Source organism: Lucilia sericata, unplaced genomic scaffold (assembly GCF_015586225.1).
Source record: "Lucilia sericata isolate MDLA Ls3-8-SP2 unplaced genomic scaffold, ASM1558622v1 Contig000022F_arrow, whole genome shotgun sequence".
Taxonomy (NCBI): Eukaryota; Metazoa; Arthropoda; class Insecta; order Diptera; family Calliphoridae; genus Lucilia; species Lucilia sericata.
Window position 1 is genome coordinate 111,036 of NW_023994060.1, and position 23,402 is coordinate 134,437.

At 29.2% G+C, this 23,402-nt stretch overlaps 1 long non-coding RNA gene across 2 annotated transcripts in view; it reads right to left on the reverse strand.

The window, feature by feature from the left end:
* Window positions 1-15,173: 15,173 nt before the first annotated feature.
* The window catches only part of LOC119609317, a 33,935-nt gene continuing 25,706 nt past the window's right edge, over window positions 15,174-23,402 (reverse strand). For both annotated transcript variants that reach the window (XR_005231911.1, XR_005231909.1), the window contains one exon: window positions 15,174-15,881. This is a non-coding gene — a long non-coding RNA (uncharacterized LOC119609317). The remainder of the gene's footprint in view (window positions 15,882-23,402) is intronic.

Sequence of the window (23,402 nt, forward strand, 5' to 3'; positions counted from 1 at the left end):
GATAGGGGGACTCCCTTGCATTCTAGTTAGTTGCATTGGGCGTTGATGTTCAAGGTGATTTGCAATAGTTTTCGTATAGAAAAATCCAATAACTATATTTATATATAGAAATATTTGTATGTGTATAAGTTTGCCAATGAGTATGTATTTTGTATATTGTTGTTGTCTTTATATGCATTTTTATATACTTTAAAAACAATTTTGTATATACACTTGCATATTTGGTATATATACTATTTGTCTTTTTTTTTGTTGTTTATTTTAAATAGTGTTTGCAGTAGTAGTGTCTTTTTATCTCACACAATTATGTGAAATTATCGATCAGTTTTGAGGTTAAGGTTAGAAAAACTATTTGTAGCAAAAAAATAAATATGTAGTAAAAAAATTTATAAAAAAAACGCTTTCATATAATAGTTACTACAACTTTAAGTTTTAACATATTTTACAGAAATTTTTCTATGGATATAAGTAGAAAAATAGTATTTGGGTTAAAGTAATAAAAAATAATTAATGAAAATATGGCAAAATATGTTTAACACGGTTTAACATTGTGAAATATTTAACTGAACTTTTAAAGTTTCTATATGTGCTGATAAAATTTCATAAAGTACTTTAGAATATAAGAAAATCAATATTTTTGTTTCATGTAAAATTTATTTCATAGACTATTTTTAATAAATAAAATCATTAAGTACTTTTTGTAGTTTTATTTGTATTATTTTTTTCCCCTTTTTGTACACTAGTTTAAAAGGCTACTATGACCCGATTTCAAAACATATTGTTCTGCTACTTAGTTCATGATAAGTATGAAAGTATGTAATATGTTTATCCCTTCCGCGAAAGATTGCTCGGGGTCTTATTTTGAAATGCAAAGCATTTCGAAGCATTGAACTAAGCGAAGTTATAGTATTAATGATGAAATTGCCCAATTATAAAGCCATACTAGTTTCTTGGAATTTCCCTTAGTTCAAATCGTTTACTGTGCGTTTACTGACGAATAAACTCTTACTATTAAATAGTCAAATAGGATAGATTCAAATATGGCCAAATATCTGTCATACGTAACAATAAAGTAAATCAATATTTTGCTTTATTTAGATTAGCTTTTGTATTTCTCTTCTTTCCTTTTCTGCACACTAGTTTAAATGGCCACTAGATTCGAATTGATAGTTATTGGACAGCTCCTTAGTTCATTAAAAGTTCTCATGAATGAATCTAATTGTTCAATTCTATTCAATATTAACAATAACTCTTCGGGCCAGCATTGCTCAAAGATCTTATATCTCAAAGCATTCAACTGGGCGAACTGATAGTATTAATGATCAAAAGCTAGATTTCAGGTCAAATCGTTTGTCTTTGTTTATAGAGGAAACAAAACTCTGAGTATTGAATGGGGATAGGTTCAAATATGGCTCAATATCCGCCATGAATAACAATATAATTTTCGTTTACATAAAACTACCTTGAGCTAAATTTCATGTGAGCAAATCGTTTCGTTTAGCTGAGTTTACTAACGAATAAACTCATTGTAGGGGGGATATATTCAAATATGGCCCAATATCCGTAATACTGAACATTTACATAAAACTAACTTGTGCTAAATTTCATCAAGCTTACTGGGTAATCCACATATTTAAACTTTATTCCGGGGCCACCTATAACGGATAGGTGAAATCGTGGAACAAAATTGCTTATTTTCAATACCAAACAAATAGTATCTATTGGGAATATTTTTGTAAAATGTTAAAACTTTAGCAGAACTTTCATGTGGGCACCATTATAGACACATAGACGGACATGTCTATATTGTCTTAGAATCTAATAAGGAACCACAATATATATACATCAAAAATATCAATATAAAAACAACAATAAAGTATTTTTAAGAAAGTTTATGTGAATCAAATAACTTATGTTTGAAAAAGTACCAAATTTGGTACCATTGTTTTCCCATTTCTACCTTGCGCTCAAGGACCAAATTGAGAACTAAAAGTTAAATTTTGTTTAACTCTATGAACTTAACATTTGTTAAATTCCTTAACTTGTAACCTTTGTTCATATCTAAGGGGTAATAGAACCAGTTCTAAAATTTTGATTTCTAGATTCCCTATATATATTATACTTCAGGCTGGGCTCTGAAGAAACGGTATTTCATTTTTTGGCTATAAGTAGATTAAAAGTAAAATAGTTGTAGCTCCTACCTCCATTTATCACAATGTCTGGTTATATTTTACCGTAAGGTTAAATTGAGAGTTTTCATACAAAAATTATTTTAACCGGAAGAATATCTACTGATTAAACGATAACCGGAGGCGGAGTTAACGGGGCTAAATCTAAGTTCCCCAAGTTTCAAGAAAGTTTAAACTTTAAAATATATCAGTGAATTTTTGTATAAAACACATCTACAAATATTAATAGCCAATTCCAAAATGTATCAACCAACGTAAATTCCAATATTTTGCTATTCCAAGAAACTATATTTTCCACATAAATTTTCCGCTTTAAAAAAATGTTTAAAAAAAAATTGACCTAAATACTATGTACTGTGCAGTTTTTTTTCAGTTTAGTTTTAATTTTATAACTCTATAATCTAGAAGCTGATTGCAAACCGAACAATCGTTTGTAATAAAAATGACGTTAAGTATCTAGATACACTCATATATGAAGATAGATAGATTTGCTAGACAAGCTTACTCATGTATTTAACGCTCTAAAAGTAAAGTAAAACAAAAACAAATATTGAATACAACAGCTTTTTTTAATTTACGTTAAATAAATTAAATAGACCTTTTCTTTATACAATAATTAGTTAATAATAATAACACAACAGCAACAAACAATTATTGTATTATTATTTTTAAATGAAAATATTTTTGCAGTATTATTACAGTAAGTTATAGAAGAAAATGTGTTTTGGAGGAAGAAACTAACTAGTGGATGGAAGGAATAGTATTTCAAGACCGATTGATATTTTCTGTGATCTTGTCGAAACGTTTGTAGAAATTTTAAGAGAAAAACTTGAATATTTTTAACATGTCTATTGAAATTATCTGTATAGAGAACTGGAAAGATTTATTGACCCTTTTTGGTTCAAAGGTCATAGGAAATGATCGTAAATCTTTTACATATCGAGAATGATATTGTGGTGTGAATTCTATGAAAACTTGATCGATCGGTTTTGAAAAGGCTGAATGACGTTTCGGAGATCCGAAAACTTAATCGGTTTTGAAGAGGCTGAATAATATTTTCGGAGATCTTGCGGAAACGTATAAAACTCTCAGACAATGTCTGGGGGGAACTAGAACTGCAAAAAAGATATGATTTGAACATTCACAATGACAAAGAGCTCCTACGCTAAATAATAATATCGATCCTAAGCCGTGATCTTAAGATATTGATTGATATTCCCCGCTTTCTTGATATTATAGCCTATTGAAGGGTACATTGGGTTTATGCAGATGTTTGTAACGCACAATAATGTTGGTTCTATACCCCCGATTGGCGGGGCCCACCATATGATACCCTACACCAGTAATTATGTTACAAATTTTGATAATTTTTTTAATAATAAAGTATTTAATTTAATTTTTACCTTAATGCAGAAATATTTTAACAATTTGGTGACAAAAGAGGGATTTTTTAAAAGAGGGGTTATATGGGGGCAGGCGGTTAATATGGTCCTATCCTTATAAATTTTGGTAGAGGGATTTCGCCTACATTAGTTACTTATGCAGAATATCATCGTGATATTAGTGTTTATAAGTGAATTTTGACCATCAAGTCATTTTCTGAGGGGGACTAGGTTCAAATGAGGCCCGATCATTACAAAATTCTACAGTATAATTAAGACTTATATAACTAAGTTTTGTTGATTTTTGGAGTGATACAAGAACATTTAACATATTTATGTGCTCAAAAACCCTATTCGGGGGGTACGGTTGTGTGGTGGCTATACGAAATAATGGACCCATTTTAGCCATTTTCAATAGGTTTGGGTCAAAAGAAGAGTATGTGCCAAATTTCATCTAATTTTCTCGAAAATTGCAACCTGTAGAGTGCGCATAAGGTTAACATGGACACACGGACGGACAGACAGACGGACATAGCTAAATCGATTCAGAAAGTGATTCTGAGCCGATTGATACACTTTAAGGTTGGTGTAGGACCAATATTTTTGGGTGTTACAAATATCAGCACAAACACATTATAACCTCCCACTATAGTGGTGTACTCTACTGAAGATCAACTAAAGAGAGATCTTACCTAATCCTGGTTAATTTAAATGGATTGTTGTCCTATGTTTGTAAATAAAACTTATGTTAAGCTTTGTGCTGTAAACTTTACTAGAATGCTTGGTATTAACTAGTAATTAACTTTTCAGTTTAACCTTAAACGTGTCACTAAAATCAGTTTAAACTGTAGTTTAGATAACATAAACATAGTTTAAATTTTTTAAATTAAATTTTATAAAAAAGGCAATTAATTCCCTTAACTGAATCGCAGGCTTATTGTAGTTTAACTCATTAGGAGTTTAGACAGATTTTAATCTTTTTAAACGTAGTTTAACTACAAGTTTGATTACTTTAAACTTAGTTTTATCCATTTAACTATTAAATAATTACACATTTTTATATTTTTTGTCCCTTTATAAAACTCGCGAAACTTTTTAAATATTTTTCACTATTGATTTTTTTGTTCAATTACATACCTTTCACTTATACATTATTTATAAAACAAAAACCTTTTTTAAAAATCCTTTCTTGCTTATTTTTTGTTATCAATTCTAAAGAAAACTAAAAATGTCTTAAATCCAAACATCAAATCGACCAACTTAAATATTATAACAAATTTTCTTTGTTTGATGTAATAACAATTAATATAATAGAAAAAAAAATGTTTTCTTTGTTCCTTAGAAATGTTTGCTAAATAGCAAAAAGCCAAGTGTTTTCATACTTGTCAAACACACTGTAAAATAATAAATTACACTAACACGATGAAAAGAATTTTTAAAACTGTTTTACTCATACCCCCCTAATAGAAAAACAAACATAGAGCAGCTAGAGGTGGTTCTCAAAGTTATTAAAGTGTATCGGAAACATCAAACATCATGCCATTGTTGCACTGAAAAGCGCATCAATTTATTAAATTTATTATTGTTCATATAAAATAAAACAAAAACGTAAAAGAAGAAAAAAATCTTACATATTTAGAAAAAAAGATCTATTATACTTATATGAATAATATGTTCTACAACAACTACTACTTTCCTTATTATTTTATATATTTTTCGTTTTGTTTGACAAAACTACATACACATATGTATGTATAATTTACAAAATTGGCTTGACTACCACAACTAAAATAAATGCAATAAAATTAAATTGTTTGTTCTTACACGAGTATTTAAGTTTTTTTTTCTTATTTTTTGCTCGTAAGACATTCTGGTGACATTATTTGTCATTTGCACTAAATGTAAAATTTTAAAATTATAGTAAAAACCACACAAGTAGCACTAACAAAAAATCGAAAAAATTCGATTTGTTCGTGTTTAACTATTTATATTTTTGGCATTTGATTTATTTTTAGTATGACCGTCAATTATCCTTTAGTGTTTGTCATTGTTCTCTTTCTACATATATACTACAATTTTATTTCATGTAAAATACAACAATTTGTTTAAGCAGCCCCATAAGAAGACGTAAGAAGAGAAAAAAAAATGTAGAAATTGTGCCAATGTTACACAAAAATAATAAAAACGATTTTCTATAACTTTCGCTTTTATTTCGCTTTATAGTACATGAGTAAGAGTAATTTAATTTATTTCTATGAAATTTAAATAAATGACATTACTGTCATTTTATACGTAGAGGCCATATAAGACAAAAAACATATTGGCCCTTGCCAAAATTTGCTATCTTTTATTTTGTTTATTAAGTACTATTTATTTTAAGGGGAGGGGGTGTAACAACTACTGAACACGTTTCCTAAAATGACCTTAATAATAGTAGATCGTATGCAATTGTTATATCGATTTGATTGTTGCCTTGATGGTTTAAGAAAATAGACATTTGTTTGTGCAATTTTAATGAAAGTGCTAGATATAAATTTGTTAAATAGTAATAACAGTATAACTGCCTAAAAGTATGCTACTTTTTTGTAATAACAATTTAAAAATGTTTACAAAAATCATTTGATCATTCTCATTCTAGTCTATAGACTAGTCTATAGGATAGTCTATAGTCTAATCTATAGTCTAGTCTATAGTCTAGTCTATAGTTGAGTCTATAGCCTAAGTCTAATCTATAGTCGAGTCTATAGTTTAGTCTATAGTCTAGTCTATAGTTTAGTCTATAGTCGAGTCTATAGTTAAGTCTATAGTCGAGTCTATAGTTTAGTCTATAGTCTAGTCTATAGTCTAGTCTATAATCTAGTCTAGTCTATAGTCTAGTCTATAATCTAGTCTAGTCTATAGTCTAGTCTATAGTCTAGTCTATAATCTAGTCTAGTCTATAGTCTAGTCTATAATCTAGTCTAGTCTATAGTCTAGTCTATAGTCTAGTCTATAGTCTAGTCTATAGTCTAGTCTATAGTCTAGTCTATAGTCTAGTCTATAGTCTAGTCTATAGTCTAGTCTATAGTCTAGTCTATAGTCTAGTCTATAGTCTAGTCTATAGTCTAGTCTATAGTCTAGTCTATAGTCTAGTCTATAGTCTAGTCTATAGTCTAGTCTATAGTCTAGTCTATAGTCTAGTCTATAGTCTAGTCTATAGTCTAGTCTATAGTCTAGTCTATAGTCTAGTCTATAGTCTAGTCTATAGTCTAGTCTATAGTCTAGTCTTCTATAGTCTAGTCTATAGTCTAGTCTATAGTCTAGTCTATAGTCTAGTCTATAGTCTAGTCTATAGTCTAGTCTATAGTCTAGTCTATAGTCTAGTCTATAGTCTAGTCTATAGTCTAGTCTATAGTCTAGTCTATAGTCTAGTCTATAGTCTAGTCTATAGTCTAGTCTATAGTCTAGTCTATAGTCTAGTCTATAGTCTAGTCTATAGTCTAGTCTATAGTCTAGTCTATAGTCTAGTCTATAGTCTAGTCTATAGTCTAGTCTATAGTCTAGTCTATAGTCTAGTCTATAGTCTAGTCTATAGTCTAGTCTATAGTCTAGTCTATAGTCTGGTCTATAGTCTAGTCTATAGTCTAGTCTATAGTCTAGTCTATAGTCTAGTCTATAGTCTAGTCTATAGTCTAGTCTATAGTCTAGTCTATAGTCTAGTCTATAGTCTAGTCTATAGTCTAGTCTATAGTCTAGTCTATAGTCTAGTCTATAGTCTAGTCTATAGTCTAGTCTATAGTCTAGTCTATAGTCTAGTCTATAGTCTAGTCTATAGTCTAGTCTATAGTCTAGTCTATAGTTCTAGTCTATAGTCAAGTCTATAGTCTAGTCTATAGTCTAGTCTATAGTCTAGTCTATAGTCTAGTCTATAGTCTAGTCTATAGTCTCGTCTATAGTCTAGTCTAGTCTATAGTCTAGTCTATAGTCAAGTCTATAGTCAAGTCTATAGTCTAGTCTATAGTCTAGTCTATAGTCTAGTCTATAGTCTAGTCTATAGTCAAGTCTATAGTCAAGTCTATAGTCTAGTCTATAGTCTAGTCTATAGTCTAGTCTATAGTCTAGTCTATAGTCAAGTCTATAGTCTAGTCTATAGTCTAGTCTATAGTCTAGTCTATAGTCTAGTCTATAGTCTAGTCTATAGTCTAGTCTATAGTCTAGTCTATAGTCTAGTCTACAGTCTAGTCTATAGTCTAGTCTATAGTCTAGTCTATAGTCTAGTCTATAGTCTAGTCTATAGTCTAGTCTATAGTCTAGTCTATAGTCTAGTCTATAGTATAGTCTAGTCTATAGTCTAGTCTATAGTCTAGTCTATAGTCTAGTCTTTAGTCTAGTGTGTAGTCTATAGTATAGTCTAGTTTAGTCTTTCAATATCATAATAGTCATTAAATTGCCTTAAAGTATTTATTATATATTATTTAAATGTGTTACAAATCAAAGTCGCTCAAATTGGATAGCGCCTCTCTTGAGGGATATGGATAGGAAAAACTTAAATTATAATCGAGACTTAAAGACTAAAATGAATGCAAAATATTTGAAAAGTATAGTTTTTTCCTAGAGAATTTTATAGCTGTGCTTCTAAGGCCAAAGCGATACTCTAAACTTAAACATAATTTAGACCCGAAAATCGTTTATTTTACACTGCAGAGAGATCCTATTGCAAAAACTTTCAGTAGCCAATAATTTTTCACACGAACCTCGTAAACTATCACATTATAAAATAAGTTTATAGAGCTTTTACAAAAGTTTAAAAATTGGCTAAAAATTCACAAAAACTTTTTACCCACAATTTTTCTAAATTTGAAAATATTATAAAACAAAATTCACTTAAAATATTTTGTAACAGTGATGAAGTTTGATAAAATAAAAAGTTTCTGATTTTTAAAATAATAAATTGAATTGTAAAGCTTTTATAAGGAAAGTAAAATGTGCCATGAGAAGACAGTTTGACCAATTGGTTTGAGATGAAAAATATATTTGTTTTGATAAATTTTGTACAACGAATACGATCAATCAATTAATTTGATTTATTAATTTTTTTTTTGCTTTTTTAAACTGAAGGAAAACAAAAAAAAGTAAATGCTAAAAATATGCAATTTTTCTTAAAAATAATTTTTTGTTTGCGCTTTAAACTTAAAACTAGAATTTTAATTGTTACTAAAATGATTTTTAATAAATAAAAATATATTTTTTTATAAAATTTATAAAAAAAATTAAAGAAAAAACATAAAGTAAAACTTTAAATTAAATAAATAAACTTAAAAGCTTTCTTAGGCTATAGAATAAAAATAAATAAAATTTGTTAAAAACTAAAAAAAAAAAAAATAAGAAAAACTTAATTATAAAGAAAAATTAATGAAATAAAAAAGTAAAAAAAAACTTACCTCAATTAAAATGCATTTTGACTGACATTGATGTAGGTGGGATGTTATCAAAGCTTTTTGCACTAAAAAGCTTTAATAGTTTTTTTGCTAGTTTTCTTCAAATTGTTGGGTTTTTCTGTAAATTCATTTCCATTAATTTTCTATTTTTTAACATCTATCTATCTCATCGTTGCATTGTCATGCCATTTACTACTGAGATACCACCAGCTGTGTTCACTGATATCATATTGTTAGCTTTAAACTTCAAAGCGAGCACAGGGTGTATCCCGGCAATAAATACATTTATTATTATTTTCTGCTACAGCCTGCTGTTTTTGCTAGTGCTTGCATTTCGAAAAAGCTTTTTTTTTAGTTTTAGTTTTTTGTTTTTTTCATATCTGCACATTTTCAATTTCAATTTTAATTAGTTTAGACAATCACCACCAACCAACAAGCACCACAAATACGAATGAATACATATCCACGAATATGTATTTCAAATGTTTAATTGTTTGCATGTATGTACATTTATTGTTTCTCTTATTGTTTTTATTGTTGTTGATTTTAGCTGTTGCTGTTGGCTTTTATCAAAAGCTCTTTTTATTTGGTGGGGGTTTTTGTAATTGTGTAAGTGTTCTCTATCACCTACTCTCATTTAATGTGTTTGTATTGTGTCGTTCGTTGTTTGTTCTCCATATTTCAACAGCTGCCATACATGTTTCTCTCAAATCAGTTAAAGAAAGTTTAGACCTTTTCTCCCTATTTTTCTCATTTTCCTGTTCTTTTTTTTCTGTTTACTATTGAAACTTTTTAAATGTCAAAGGGTATTTCCCCAGTTTTAATTTTTTTGTTGTTGTGGTAGTCATGTCGTCGTTTGCTTCTTATTTTTTTTAACCGGAAGGAATTGAATACTTTTGAAATAATGTGTCAATAATAACTGTTAAAGAAAGGCCCTTTATATTTCATTTAACACGATTTCGTGTTAGAAATGTCAAAGTTGTTTATTTTTTCTATTGTAACATGAGCATCAAAAATGTATTTTAAAAAATGTGATATTTATAAAAATTAACTGTTAAAAGTCATAAAATTACATGATACATGAAAGTATTGTAAAGGTTTTTTTTAAAAGATACATATCGCTCATTTACTACTTGCATCGTATGGACTCATGGACAAGAATTTATACGCTTTAAAACATATGCATATTTTATCCATAAGAGCATAATTTTGCATAATATCATGTTTAAGGCATATTTTGAGATTTTAAGAGCATATTTTAACTTTTTAGTGGATATTTTGATATTTTTTGATTTATATTTTTATTTAGGTTTTTTTAATTGTTAGATACATATTTTCCAAAAAAAATTTTATTGGATGAAATTTGTACCAAAGTTAGTACTATTGGATAGTACGCCAGGCACATCTAAACTCCTTTGGAGAAGTTTTGCTAGGACCAATAGGTGAAAAGTTACATTCATTTGAAAAAAACCCTGTATGATCAAAATGTCCAATTTGACCGCCTCAAACTCTGGCAGTTCTTGACCGATAGAGCTGAAAATTTCATCCAAATCGATTTTTTGAGTTGGGTCACTTGACACGAAATAGCCCATATAGCATATTTAAGTTTTATTGAATTAAAGTGGGTCTTAAAGTGTATCCGATTGGAAACTTTTTAAAGATTTATATTGAAGTTTTATTGAAGTATATATTATTATATTGAAGTATATTATTATATTGAATTTACATTTAAAATTGATTTGTACAAACTATATTAGGTACATTAGAGTTATAACCAAAATTAGACCCTATTGTGGTTCTTTCTGGAAAATTAATTTTGGGTACTAAATTTGGAAAAGGGATAAACCACTGCTCCTATCCTCGCTTTACAATTACATTTGATATTATCAAGAATTTCCTACTTTGCACAGAGTCACATTTAGTACATTCTGATACGATAAAAGTAAAATTATACATACATTATATTAAGTATATATGTTCACAATAAGAATTAGAACAATTCCACCAAAAAGAAGGCGTTAAATCATGCCCACGCCCACTTCCTATTTTAGTGCTAATTTTATTGCTATTCTTGAGTACAATAAAACAGCAATAACTGTGAAACAAACAAACTAAATCAAGCCTTATAAAATCAGAATACTTTAAATAAGTAGGCGTTGTTATAATAACGACACGCCTACTTTTTATATAGAACATTAATGCACGTACATGAAAAAATGTAATAGTCAATACAAATATTTTAATTATATGTATATGTTAAGCCTAATGTTGATTTTAGTAAAATTTTGCTTTAAATAGTGATCAAGAGAGAATTCTTAAAACACAAAATTAAAACCAGCAAACAAAGGGGGCGTGTACGTGATATTACCGCCCACATTTTTTGTGGGGTTAAAACTAAGTTTATTCACTTTTGTTTACATCATACTATTTGACCTTAACTAGTAATTAGAAAAATTTTATTTTGAAAGTGAAGCAAAAATCGGTATTTTAGTAGGAAACCTTGAAAAAACTTAAATCGCTTTTAACTTCGTTAGAACACGTTTAAATTGAAAAATAAGTTTATTTTGTGATCACTCATACTTCCCATCAGAGACATATTCCTCCATGAGCTAACACTTTATTGGAATTTTTTCGATGTTGCATTGCTATTGAAAGACTTTGGTCACATATGTATATAAAAATTCGCGAAAATTTAACTTTTTTATTTTGACTTTTGTCGTTCTAGATTGAAAAAATGTGGCACTGTGCTTTGTATTAAAAAAATTAAATTTAGTTTAGAGTAAATAAAGCTTTTGTCGCGGAAACTGTTTTAAAGCTCAAGAAATGTGAAATCGACGTAATTTTTAATATTCTATGTGGAGTCGATAGGGCCGATCAGACCCTGAAAATGATTCTAAGTCGATTGTTTCTATGCGTTACAAAAAGATCCATTGTGTCGACAGAATATGACAATTAAGGTCATTGGCTATTATTATTGTTAACAATCCCTGTGAGAGCTTCGTAGATCGAAACCCTGATTAATAGGTTAACTAGAAATTGTGATTGTCTAGTCCACAAATGTCAATAATAAACCGAATTTTAGAATTCAAATTTTCAAAAAAATTAAATTACACAGGCCAACGATGAAAAACTTTTTGAAAAATTTTCACTAATCCTAGTATTGTTTGGTGTGCTGATTACGAATATGGAAATAAAAAAATCGTATCACCCATCAATTTTCCACATTTTATAAAGCACAAAATTCAGACGGCAGTTTCTAAAATCCAGTTTCAAACTTTTAGCAATTTTTTAAAATTTTAAGAAAATCTCCATGATACTTATGGACTATAAAGAGGGAATAAAATTGTAAGAAAATTAGATCGATATCTCTTACATTTTACTGGTACCTGCGATTTGAATTTTGAGGATTTCGAAGAAAACATTTTTTTTGTTAAAATTTTTGAAAAACAGGCTTTATTCTTTACTATTATATTATTTTATATAAAACTTTTAAATAATATATAATACAAGATAATAAGAAACAAACATTTAAAGTTTCAGAGAAATAGATTAATTTTAACCCTTAAACTGTAAAAGCCCAACTCAAGGTATGCAATATTGGGAAATCCTCTTGAAACCATAGTAAAATATTATGTATTTTGTTTTCAACCGATTAAAATGAAACTTAGGAAATACATATAATGAAGACCCGTATTGACGATGGTTCCGAAAAAAGTCATATGAACCCTTAAACGGAAAATTATTTTTATAATTATATAAAATGCCCCTAATATCCCAGCAAAAGTAAAACGAAGTACTTCCAAAAGAATAACTTTTATCACCACTTCAAAAGCACTAATTGGATTTTTTTTACCTTCTGAGGAAGTGATATGTTTAAAGACTTAAGAAGAAGCGAAAATAATTCTACTTTTTCAATGTTGAAGATTTTTATTCTTACATTTTTATGAGATAAAAAATGTTATATTTGAGCTTTTGTTAGGGTAATAGAACTATGACCCTAATTAATGTTAATATTATTTAGGTAAAATTATATAATACTACAATTTCACTTCACTTCAAAAAAAAAAAAAAAATAGCATTAAAATGACTCCTTGAGAATGCCTTCAGAAGTAGTGAATTTGGAATCAAATAAAAAGGACATCCTTTCTATGACAAGCCTGTGTTAAAATCATCACTTCTTCAGGTCTTTTTCAGTATTTCCATGGAGTTAATTCTACTTCTTTTTCGCTTCTTTGGAAGATCTTTTTTTGCTGGGATATGAACAAAATATTCATTACCATTTAGCGAGAAATTTGTGGGTGATAGAAAAACCGAATATGAGTTTAATGTATTTTAAAAATACATTAAATAATAGTCCAATTGGTTTTAAAAGTTTTCACAAACTTTTATTTCGTTGGCTTGTGTTATTTATCAAAATTTAATAGTAAAAACTAAATATTTTTCACTAAAAATTCATTTCGTTTTACTTAAAATTCGAATTTAGACTAAATATTACATATCGAGGCACTATATTCAATATTTTCTATCTCAAATTATACAAGTTTTTTTTCTTCTACAATATTATTCTAGAGCAATATTATTTTGTAGTTATTATTTGCAAAACTATTTCCAATTTTTAAACTAACAGATAGAGAGTTTTTCATAAAAACTTTTAAAAAACATAAAATTTTATAGCAATTTTTGGGAAAAAAAACAAAGTGCTATAAAATTGCCATTATTAGCTGAATATTTTGCCATCAAAATCTTATTTTCTTGAAACTTAGAGATAGCTACTATTGAATATAGTCCCTCGTTCCTGACCATATGTGTTTGTAAATACAGAAATCTTTAACTGTCCATAGAAAACTGTAAAACGATATTTTCTTTCAAACCATATCAAATTAACTAGTAATTATTTTTAAAATTTATTTTTGAATATAATTTTCCTAGAATATTTTTATAAACATTTTTTTGCAAACAACAATATGTCACTCATTTAAACGTACAGCAGCCGGAGTAAAGGAAAAGGGGCAACAAGTGTGATGATGCTTTTAACTGAAAAATTTGTATAACGTTTTTCCTTTTCTATACTCAAGAAAAAACAACAAAAAAAAATTCTGTAAATGTGTTTGTCAAAGTGATGATTATACAAATTTTTTTTTGTAATAAACATTTTTTTAAATAATTTTCACTTATTGAATTTCATAATGAATGTGTAACACGTCTTTTTATTTTCTTATTACATCAACTAAATAGTTTTGTATTTGACCTTGAAAAGTTATTAATGATAAAGAAAATTGTGTTGTTTTTTTTGCAAGTTTTGTAAATTTTTTAATTATTTACACAATACGTAAACTGTTGGCTGTTGAATTTTTCACAAATTTAAAACACTGAAATTTTGCTGCTTATGGTTTTGTAATTTTTTGCTTGACTTATTATTTTTTTTTAACTAACACTTGTATTTACAATTTTTTCTTATTATTTTTAAATAAAAAAAAAACAAATTTTTTTCTAATATTTATTTATTGTTTGAAACAGCATCACAACACCTGTATGTGTTGATGCTACAAAAGGCTTTGTTCTGGATACTTGGAGTTTCGACACCAAAAGATAGGCAATGAAAAATTTCTTTTCGCTTGTATAATTTTAGTATCAGAATGTGTGTATTGTGTATATGTGTAAGTGTTTGTACATGTATTTTGTTTTTGTTGCTTCTTAGCTTAAAAATAACAGTTTTGTATGTTTGTGGAATTGTAGGGAAACACTCTCCCACCCACTTACTCACACTCACATACATTTAAACAGACTTTTATGTGTAAATATACACACCAAAAAAAAGAGATTGGAAATTGATTTCCACAAATAATACGATGAAAATGAGTAGAGGAAACTGTTTAAAGAAGCAACAAAACAAAAAGAAAGCTTTAAGTTGGAATAACAACAATAATGAAACAATACTCGTGCTAAACTCCCAGAAAGCTTTAATAAATCAACCAACAACTCTCTCTCTCTATTTATCTCTTTGTAATAGTACATGCTGTATGTATGTGTGTGTGTGTCTTGTTTGGAAGTGTTTTTATTATAGAATTCTATAATTAAATTAAATTATTGGAAATATTTTATAAATAAAAATCATAATTTTATAATACTCACTCACTGTGTTTTCAATTCACTTACTACTCCCTGGCTTTTCATCTCTCTTTTTCTTAGCTAAGGCTTTGTTTTTGTTGTTTCTCCTGTGTGTTTCTTAAATTTCCAAAACAATGCTGCCAAACCAAGTTAAAACATTCCTGTTGTTTTTATTAATACCTACACTTGCACTTTTCATTTCCAAAAATTTCACTTTCAATATAGTGGGCTGTTATTGTTGTTGCTATTGTGTATATACCCGGTCACCCACCCAGCCATTGGCGAAATTGAAATTTCAGGTTCAAGTGCAGTTGCGCATGTCAAAGTCATTTTCCACATTTATTGGCGCTGATGTTGATGTTGTTGTTGCCATTTGTACTTTGACATTAAATGCATCCCGGGTATGAGTTGTGCACCATTATTCATTTGTATGCGTAACCTATATTGCCCCAAAACATCCGCTCATAAAACTTTACTTTTTTTTTTCTCTATACTAAACACACACGCGAAACAATTTAAATTTGGCTGGTTAAATGGCTGATGCCTGGCTGGATGGTTGGATGTATGGATGCATGGATAGATGGTCTAATGTTTTAACATCTTTCGCCATGTTGTTTTTCTTTTTGTTGCCTTGTCTTTGACGTTGGAAGTAAAATTGCATTAGCATGTTGACATTTTCGCTGCTGCTACTTGCTTCTGTCAATGTCATTGATTTCAGTTTTTGATTTTGAATGTGTAATTTCCGTTCAAAACATTTGGATTTTATAATATTTGGGTATGTGTAGCTGAAATGTTAAAGAAAATCAAATTTTAATTATAATTTATTTACATTTTGAAAATATATAAATTTATTTCTACATAAGGGTAAATTTTTAAACTAATAAGTATCTAATATTATCTAAAGTTCTGCCACCATTATTGTTGCCCCTTCTATAAGAAATCTATTTTCTCAATTTGATTTTGATAAGTGATATTTATGTATTCTTTATTTACGCATTATATATTTTTGCCTCCAGTTTTTATAGCTACACTGAAAATAACCCATACCTAATATATACGAAAAGTGTACATTTGTTTCGTAATATATATGAAATAGTACGAAATATTTTAGTATAATGTAAAATAATTTTAGAAAAATTAAATTACATAAATTGTAAAATGTAATTTACGAAATATTTTTGTTCAGTTTAAAATAATATTTGTAATTTTAGTTAACAAATTATCAGCCGCATGAATTTCTCTCTTTTATTTTTTGAAAATAAGTCATGAATTATATTACACTTTCTCTTAAATTTTATAAGAAAATGTTTCTAGTTTTTTTAATTATAATGTTGCCCTGCTTTTGTCAAATTAGAAAAATAAAATATATTTCTTTTTATACATGAATTTTTCGTAAATATTACGAAAATTATTAAATATATAGATAGTTAGATAGATAGATAGATAGATAGATAGATAGATAGATAGATAGATAGATAGATAGATAGATAGATAGATAGATGATAGATAGATAGATAGATAGATAGATAGATAGATAGATAGATAGATAGATAGATATAGATAGATAGATAGATAGATAGATAGATAGATAGATAGATAGATAGATAGATAGATAGATAGATAGATAGATAGATAGATAGATAGATAGATAGATAGATAGATAGATAGATAGATAAGATAGATAGATAGATAGATAGATAGATAGATAGATAGATAGATAGATAGATAGATAGATAGATAGATAGATAGATAGATAGATAGATAGATAGATAAGATAGATAGATAGATAGATAGATAGATAGATAGATAGATAGATAGATAGATAGATAGATAGATAGATAGATAGATAGATAGATAGATAGATAGATAGATAGATAGATAGATAGATAGATAGATAGATAGATAGATAGATAGATAGATAGATAGATAGATAGATAGATAGATAGATAGATAGATAGATAGATAGATAGATAGATAGATAGATAGATAGATAGATAGAAGATAGATAGATAGATAGATAGATAGATAGATAGATAGATAGATAGATAGATAGATAGATAGATAGATAGATAGATAGATAGATAGATAGATAGATAGATAGATAGATAGATAGATAGATAGATAGATAGATAGATAGATAGATAGATAGATAGATAGATAGATAGATAGATAGATAGATAGATAGATAGATAGATAGATAGATAGATAGATAGATAGATAGATAGATAGATAGATAGATAGATAGATAGATAGATAGATAGATAGATAGATAGATAGATAGATAGATAGATAGATAGATAGATAGATAGATAGATAGATAGATAGATAGTAGGATAGATAAGATAGATAGATAGATAGATAGATAGATAGATAGATAGATAGATAGATAGATAGATAGATAGATAGATAGATAGATAGATAGATAGATAGATAGATAGATAGATAGATAGATAGATAGATAGATAGATAGATAGATAGATAGATAGATAGATAGATAGATAGATAGATAGATAGATAGATAGATAGATAGATAGATAGATAGATAGATAGATAGATAGATAGATAGATAGATAGATAGATAGATAGATAGATAGATAGATAGATAGATAGATAGATAGATAGATAGATAGATAGATAGATAGATAGATAGATAGAAGATAGATAGATAGATAGATAGAATAGCTAGATAGATAGATAGATAGATAGATAGATAGATAGATAGATAGATAGATAGATAGATAGATAGATAGATAGATAGATAGATAGATAGATAGATAGATAGATAGATAGATAGATAGATAGATAGATAGATAGATAGATAGATAGATAGATAGATAGATAGATAGATAGATAGATAGATAGATAGATAGATAGATAGATAGATAGATAGATAGATAGTAGATAGATAGATAGATAGATAGATAGATAGATAGATAGATAGATAGATAGATAGATAGATAGATAGATAGATAGATAGATAGATAGATAGATAGATAGATAGATAGATAGATAGATAGATAGATAGATAGATAGATAGATAGATAGATAGATAGATAGATAGATAGATAGATAGATAGATAGATAGATAGATAGATAGATAGATAGATAGTAGATAGATAGATAGATAGATAGATAGATAGATAGATAGATAGATAGATAGATAGATAGATAGATAGATAGATAGATAGATAGATAGATAGATAGATAGATAGATAGATAGATAGATAGATAGATAGATAGATAGATAGATAGATAGATAGATAGATAGATAGATAGATAGATAGATAGATAGATAGATAGATAGATAGATAGATAGATAGATAGATAGATAGATAGATAGATAGATAGATAGATAGATAGATAGATAGATAGATAGATAGATAGATAGATAGATAGATAGATAGATAGATAGATAGATAGATAGATAGATAGATAGATAGATAGATAGATAGATAGATAGATAGATGATAGATAGATAGATAGATAGATAGATAGATAGATAGATAGATAGATAGATAGATAGATAGATAGATAGATAGATAGATAGATAGATAGATAGATAGATAGATAGATAGATAGATAGATAGATAGATAGATAGATAGATAGATAGATAGATAGATAGATAGATAGATAGATAGATAGATAGATAGATAGATAGATAGATAGATAGATAGATAGATAGATAGATAGATAGATAGATAGATAGATAGATAGATAGATAGATAGATAGATAGATAGATAGATAGATAGATAGATAGATAGATAGATAGATAGATAGATAGATAGATAGATAGATAGATAGATAGATAGATAGATAGATAGATAGATAGATAGATAGATAGATAGATAGATAGATAGATAGATAGATAGATAGATAGATAGATAGATAGTAGATAGATAGATAGATAGATAGATAGATAGATAGATAAGATAGATAGATAGATAGATAGATAGATAGACTGATAACAGAATTATAAAATTGATGACGGTATAGAAAGATACAAAATTACAACTGAAAATTAAACTCCCAAGTGGCACAAAAATAATAGGCTACGCCGATTACATAGTATCACAACCTACAGCAAACCTAATAGCAATAGTCGCTAGCTACAGTTAAAGCAGATGCAATGGGTGGCTGTAGGCGCAAGGTCTACAGTTAGCTGTTGCAAAGACAGAAGAGGTCCCGCTAACGTAGAGGAGAATTCAGTAACATAGAATTTAAAAGTCAACTATACTATCTACAAAAACCCCAAACTCCAGCAGTGTTAGCAATTGCGGACCTTCCGCCGATGTACCTACAGATACAAGAAACAGAGGAGATATACATCCAACAAAAACAACTTGAAGGCGGTTTTTATAGTCCTATAGAATTAGAACGCAGGAAAATACAGATAACACAAAACGCTGGAAAAAGGGTGATGGACAGACACACTATCTGATTTCAAACATCCATGAGTGGATCGACATAACTCATGGAAATGTGGGCTTTTATATCATGCAAGTTTTGACAAACCATGGTAGCTTTAATCAATACCTAGATAGATTTAACCTAAGGTACACAGCATTTTGTGAGACATGTGAAGCAAGTGTGGAAATGGTAGAACATTTGCCGTTCCAATGCCCAAAATATATGCTGAGATCAATATATGCTGGTAATATTGCGAAGATTACATAAAATCAGTATTAAAGGAAAGATGTTCTATAGTTTCGAACCTCCTTCGTTAGGAGGATGTAGGAGCGAAATAAAAAAGCATGAACTACAACAAAAACCAGACACCTGATAACTACATCTCTCAACCGATTGAAGAGGAACACAATATAATTTGTGAAAAAATATCACTTAATTTTTTATTTTTTGACATGGGCCTCAAAATTACATCATTTAGAGCTGATTAAGGAAAAAATTATAAAATTTAAAATTTTTTAAAATATTGAAATTTTTTTTTTTTTTAAATTTTGAGTCAAAATATCAGTTTTAGTAGATTTTCTTTTTTTTTACAGAAATAGTTTTCAAAATTATCTTAATTTTTAATTTGATCCCTTTTAGAATTTTTGGGATTTATGTACTAAAAGTCGTTTTGCGGGCCACATATAGTCCTGTATTTTCTAGATACTGATGTGCCATCCAAGTATTTAAAGAAAATTTTCTTAAAATCATATTTATAGAATTATAAATTTTATTTTTTAAATTTTTTTAAAGGTCAAGTGTAAAAGTACTTTTTCCTTTCTTTCTTTGATACTAAATTTAGAAAAAAAAAAAAAAATAAAAATATATTTTCATTTATAAACGACTAAAATGCAAAATTCATGATTTTTTTAAATATATTTCAACTATGCACATTTTTTTAATAAATAAGTACGTGCTTTTTCCCATAATTCCTCTAATAGAATTTTTCTTCTAATTATACAACAAATAAAAATATTTATAATTCAATATTATTTAACATTGTATTTATTGCTTTAAAGTCTTATTTATGAGAAAAACTATTTAAAAGAAGGTCAATAACATTGGAATTTTTCCCTATTTGAATGATTTATAAAGATCTTAAATTTCATAACAAAAATTCAGAAAAATTCTATTAATAAATTTATTAACTGTAAATGGGGCAATTATTATTTTAATTACCTAAAAGCCTTGCGGTATTCCTGAATTAGCCCAGAACTCCTTTGATAAAATCACATCCATAGCATATCGTTTGGTGAACAATCGTAAGGTAAATTGTGTTCATTTTGGAAAATAATTTAAAGAATATATTTGAAATATCTCAAGTTATGATTTCAATTAGAAACTATACAAACAAACAAAAATAAAAATGTGAAAAAAACGTTCTCATTGCAACTCCCATTGATCAAATAAACCTGTCATTCCAAATTCCCCCAGCCTTCCTTTTTTACTTTAATTGAAAAAAAAAAACGTTCAATGCCAAAACCACCTACACAAACTTACACTTGTAATCATTTACAGATATCAATCATTTAATCGTTTTTTATTTTAAAAATAAATTCCCACCATTTTTCAATGACAAATAAATGTAACGCAATAATTGTATAATTAAATAAAATCATTATAAACAAAAAAATTGTTGATAAAAAGAAAAGTAATGAAATTAAAATTTACTTAATTTAGACTTAGTAAATTCTTATAAATTCCAATTTTTATATCCACAATTAATAAAGTTGGGCGTAGGTATATTGTTTTTGTCATTCCGTTTGTAGCATATAGAAACAATAATCTTAGACCTACAAAACTATAATAAATCCAGGATTCTTATTAGATTCCAAGACAGGAAGTCGAACTTATTTATGTGAACATCTGCCGTGTTAGCTTTATTTTACGTTGGTACATATACAGATTGAGCTGATTAGACGACTCACCACCGTCCTTTTGTGTTTCTTACACGCCGGTAACAATTTGTGTATTGTTCTACCGGTCCATATACAAGCACTTTACTCAAGGACTCGAGTTTTCTATTTGCTACCACGTTTCTTATCTTCCGAGATGCTAAAACATCACTTTTGTTTACAACCACCTAGATGGAATGGCCTCTGTTGAGTCGGCAACAGTACCTAGGGACTTAATCGGTAGACCGAAACAGGAATCCATCAAAAAAGCCGAGGACTTGTTCTTACTAACAGAGAACACACTTTGGTAAATCTTGTATGAACAGAGTAATCCCTGAACATACTCGAACATCACCATTCAACCCAGCACACTTTTCATTCATCTGACAGATTTAAAACCCGCAAACCCCTACATCCACCCCTATCATATACATTTGACACCCATTCATTTTCCAAGATTAGTCCCAGTAATTTAGTCTCGGTAATAGCACCGAACATATGCTTCCCGCTAATTTGGGTTTAAAACTCGCTAACAACGTGCACCCCGAAGGGAACTCTCCAGTAACGGGACAAGATTTAAAGTGCGAAACGCTGCCCCGGTGAGCACCGAGTTACGGTGGTTATCAGATTAAGTGGTTTTTTCTGTTCGACCCCAGGCCAAAAACAGACACGTGCATCGACTACGATTATCGATCTATCCTATCTATCGTAGCTATCGAGCTATCTATCGATAGAGCATCGAGCGAGCGAGCGGAGCGAGCGAGCGAGCGAGCGACGAGCTCGCAGCAGCGAGCGACGAGCGAGCGATCGAGCTAGCGAGCGGAGCAAAGGGCAGAAGCGAGAGAGCGAGCGAGCGACCGAGCGAGGAGCGAGCGAGCGAGCAGCGAGCGACGAGCGAGCGGCGACTGAGGAGAGAGCAGCGAGCGAGCGAGCGAGCGAGCGAGAGCGAGCGAGCGAGAGCGAGCGAGCGAGCGAGCGAGCGAGCGAGAGAGCGAGCGAGCGAGCGAGCGAGCGAGCAGCGAGCGAGCGAGCGAGCGAGCGAGCGAGCGAGCGAGCGAGCGAGCGAGCGAGCGACGAGCGAGCGAGCGAGCGAGCGAGCGAGCGCGAGCGAGCGAGCGAGCGAGCGAGGAGAGCGAGCGAGCGAGCGAGCGAGCGAGGAGCGAGCGAGAGAGCGAGCGAGCGAGCGAGCGAGAGCGAGCGAGCGAGCGAGCGAGCGAGCGAGCGAGCGAGCGAGCGAGCAGCGAGCGAGCGAGAGCGAGCTATCGATCTATCTATCTATCTATCTATCTATCTATCTATCTATCTATCTATCTATCTATCTATCTATCATCTATCTATCTATCTATCTATCTATCTATCTATCTATCTACTTATCTATCTATCTATCTATCTATCTATGATGGGTATAAAAGATTCGGCCTAGTCGAATATAATACTTAATTGTTAATTTTTGTTCTTGTCTTTAATTGCAAATTACTACGACGTTGTGGTGTGTTTGTTTTTTTGCTCATTGCTGTTGCTTTTCTCTGTTATTCTTTTTTATTGTTACACATTAAGATACTTTAATATCTCACAGATACTAACTAAAATATTATGGACAACAGAAAAAAAATATTACTTTTGAACTAATACACTGGTATTAAGCAAAAGCAAATACAAAAAGCAGAGAGAATAAAATATCAAAAAAGCGAGAGCAAGCTTTGGTGTGTAAAATACTCGTTACTTTTTGTTGTTGTCGAAAAAGTTTTCAACGTGTTTGGTAGTCAATTCGTTACTTTATTTTCTATACATACACGTTTTCGCTCTCATTTAATATCTTTATTTATTTTTTGCTGACTGGAACAACAACAGAGAGAAATTTTGTAAATGCAGCGAGTTTGTATCTATAACTAGTATCTTAACCTTGAACTTGAAATATATTTTTTATGTATTGTATTAGTATGTGAGTGTGTTTGTATGTTTG